This window comes from Dipodomys ordii, unplaced genomic scaffold (genome assembly GCF_000151885.1).
Source record: "Dipodomys ordii isolate 6190 unplaced genomic scaffold, Dord_2.0 Scaffold55, whole genome shotgun sequence".
Classification (NCBI taxonomy): domain Eukaryota; kingdom Metazoa; phylum Chordata; class Mammalia; order Rodentia; family Heteromyidae; genus Dipodomys; species Dipodomys ordii.
In genome coordinates, this window is record NW_012267271.1 from 1,843,647 (window position 1) to 1,847,591 (window position 3,945).

The following is a 3,945-nucleotide window of genomic DNA, read 5'->3' on the forward strand; positions in this document are numbered from 1 at the left end:
TCCTCAGCACCACATAAGCAGAAAAAGCTGGAAGTGGCACTGTGGCTCAAGTGGTAGAGTGCTAGCCTTGAGCTGAAGAGCTGAGGGACAGCACCTAGGCCCAGAGTTCAAATCCCACGACCGACAGAAAAAGAAAAAGTTTGCCAGACTGAGATACATACAAATGCATTGGAGGCAGAGGGAGCAGGTGTGTGAAGACACGGAATGTGCTGGAACAGTGGTCACGTGCCTGGGTGCACAGCCACACTGCCTGGCTGAGTCCGGCCTTTCCCACCTCTGGGCTTTAGGATGCTGGGCCCATTTTTCCCCTCTCTCTAGGCCTCTGTGTCTCTGTGCATTCAGCAGAGATAATCCTAGAACATCCCTCATGGGGTTGACAATTAATTCAGGTGAATTGATGTGAACCGCTACATCAGCCCTAGCACTGAACTGGTGCCTGGCAAATCATTGCTCCCCGGCTTGGTGTGCTGAAGTTGGCAACACTGTAGGGACAGGCAACATTGTAGTGTCTGGCTGGAGAAAGAATGAGCAGGGAAGTGCTTGCAGGGAGGACAGGTTCAAGGCACCAGTGGGGGCAGGAGTGGGGGGGTGTGGGGGGGATGGAGAGGCTGGGAGGCATTTAGGGTGAGTGGAAGCACTTAGGAGTTGAGAGGTACTGCCAATCCAGGACAGCCCCAAGACTCTGGCCAATAGGAGAGGCAGAAGCAGGTGCCACATGGCAGTGGGTAGGTAGATGCAGGAAAGGGCGGATTCTATTTCCTTCCTGTAGGACACATCTATGATGTGAGCTATGCAGGACAGACACACTGCTGGGTCTGCTGGGCCTGATGCTGGAGGATGAACCCTGCTCCAGCTTCTCTTCCTCCTTTTTGTGGGCTCCTGGGACTCCAGTCTCTAGGCCCTGGCACTGGTATTATCAGGTATGTCACAGGTCTGTCATAGCACTCACTGGTGACAGGTCTGTGACGCAGGCCATGGATGCAGCCTCAGTGGGCACTGCCTCGCCATCAGGAAATGAAGGAAGACGCAGCCGGAGGAGACTCCAGCCCCGGAGGCCAGGGGCACCCTCCCTTCTGGAAGGCAGGCTGCTCACCAGGATGCAAGGCTTACAGCTTACTCAGGCACACGGGTTGTTTGGCTCTCTTTGACTCTCAGATACTAACAGTGCCCACTGCTCAGGGGAACACGGCTTTTTATTGGGCCCTATGCTGAGGGCTTGGAGTTTGAGGGAAATGATATTGACTTTTGTTTTTCATAGTACTGAGACTCAAATGCAGGACCTTGGCCATGGTAGGCAGCTGCTCTACTACTGACCTACACCAGCCAGCTCTTGCTGATGTTTTTTGTTTTTATTGTTGTTCTTTTGTGTGTTTGTTTGTTTTGGTTGTGAGGCCTGAACTCTGGGCCTGGGCACTGTCCCTCAGCTCTTCAGCTCAAAGCTAGTAAGTGCTCTACCACTTGAGCCACAGTGCCACTTCCAGCTTTTTCTGTTTATGTGATGTTGAGGAATAGAACCCAGGGCCTCACGAATGCAAGGCAAGACTCTATCACTGAGCCACCTTCCCAGCCCGAGACTCTTATCTCCAATAAACCACTAGAAAACTGGAAGTGGCACTGTGGCTCATAGTGGTAGAGCACTAGCCTTGAGCTAAAGAGCTGAGGGACAGCACCCAAGCTCAGAGTTCAAGCCCCATGACCAACAAACAAACAAAAAACATAAAGGGTAATATCCAGAAAGCATGGCGATTACGTAAAGAGGTAATCTCCAAACACATGTGTCTAAATTTTATCTTAAAGAAGTGTTTTATGGAAGGAGGTTTCAGGGCTCATCTGCAAAGAACATTGAAGTGTAAGAACTCAGAAGATGGGAAAGGCAGGAAACAGGACTCATCTCCCAGCACTTGGTGGGCTTGGATGCTGCCAGTTCCCGGCCTTCTGGGATGCCCCAGGCCTTGCCTGACTCCAGACCTTGGGAAGCCCTCCACCCCTCAGGGGTCCTGGCCAAAGCCACTTCCTTGGCTGAGGGCTGAGTTGTGCAGCTGCGGGCCAGGAGGCTGGCCTGCTTCCCAGCTCTGCAGTTTGCCCTCATTTGCCAGAGGCCAGCCCGCCTCAGGAGCCTGGGTTTTGCTGCTTCCTGGCCTCCTGGGGGAGGGCAGGGAAGATCCAGGTCCCAGATTCAGTGGGACCGGGGTTCCCACTGTGGGACCCTCAGGTTCACAGTGGACCTGGTTATGCCTGAGTGTGGGCTACAGAATTAGACCTTGGGTTAGACCTCAGACTCGACCACTTCCTAGTTTAGTAATCGCTGGGCACCTTGCTGCCCTCTGACCCTTAGCTTCCTTGCTTCTTGAATGAGGACTGACCCTGCTGGTATCACGGGCAGGCCCTGAGTACTTTTTTTTTTTGTCAGTCGTGGGGCTTGAACTTTGGGCCTGGGCGCTGTTCCTCAGTTCAAGGTGAGCGCTCTACCACTTGAGCCACAATGCCACTTCCGGTTTTCTGGTGGTTTGCTGGAGATAAGAGTTTCACAGACTTTCCTGCCTGGGCTGGCTTTGAACCATGATCCTCAGATCTCAGGCTCCTGAGTAGCTAGGATTACAGGCCTGAGCCACCGGTGCCCGGCAGGCCCTGAGTATTGAATGGCCCAAATGCAGTGTCTGATGCGAACCCAAGGCCTGGTGACTGTGGGCTTCTCCTACTCCCATGCCCTTGAGCAGTGCACTTGCTGCAGCCTCAGTTTCCCCCTCTGTGGAGTGGTGATGATGCTAGACCACCTCATCTCAGAAGGCTATGCAGCTGATGCCAAAGGAGGTTAAAGGGTTAACTTCAGGAGAGAAGCAAAGCCAGGCCAAGGGGTGGGAGTCTGCAGGGCCCTCAAGCCCTTCAGGTCTCAGGGAGTATCTCTGGGAGGGAGGTGGTGGGAGGTTTGGGTTGTGAGGTTGGGGACAGGGCTGGGAGAGGCAGGTTGCCCAGGCCAAGGGTGGGGTGGGGCCGGGTGGGGAAGCCTGGAATCTGAGCCTGCGGGTGGGACAGGGGCTGGACTCCCCTCAGGCAATGAGCTCAAGCGAGGCCCTCCCCTGTGAGCCAGGCTTGCTTCATCTTCTGATGAGGGACTTGCCAATGCTGGCTGCTAGGAGGACAGGCTGGGGGGAGGCTGGTTACCAGGAGTGGGACAGGTGACCCAGGGTGGGGATCCCGGTTGACAATCTGGGCACCAAGGATCACCCTCCTCAGCAAGCCCGTGCTGGCTGAGCAGCCCCAGATGTATTGTGGGATTCGCAGCAGGGGGTGGGCATGTCCTGGTGCAGAGGGGACCCAAAGGGCAAGGACACCCCTTCTGTGCCTGGTCCACTGCTGCAGAGACCCAGCGCCCAGCACAGTGAGCCAGCCCCCAGGAGCTGCTCCTGCCCCAAACCCTGGCCTCTAGCCACAGGAGCCCTGTGGGGGCTGGCATGCAGAGCGACTTTGCTCCCTGGAGGGATTCATTACACAGGCTTTCATTAATAGCCCAATAGTTTTGTGCTTACTGTGTGCATTTGTCCTACAAGTAGAGCCAGGACTCTGATCCCACCCAGAGTGAGAAGACTTCCAACTCCTCGCCCAGTGTGACAACACTGAGGGTCCAGCCGGGGCAGCCTGGCACCACCTTGCCTCAGTGTAGCTGAGTCTGGGGAAAAAGCACAGGTTCAGGGGTTTGAGGGCCTGAGTTCTGCCTGCCTGTCTTCCTTTCCTCTCTTCCTTCCTTTCTTCCTTCCTTCCTTTCTTGCTTCCTTCCTTCCTTCTTTCCTTCCTTTCTTCCACAAAATCAAAAGTGACACTGTGGCTCAAATTGGTAGAGCAGGGGCTGGGAAGGTAGCTCAGTGGTAAAGTGCTTGCCTTGCATGCATGAGGCCCTGGTTTGATTCCTCAGCACCACATAAACAAAAAGAAAAAAGCCAGAAGTGG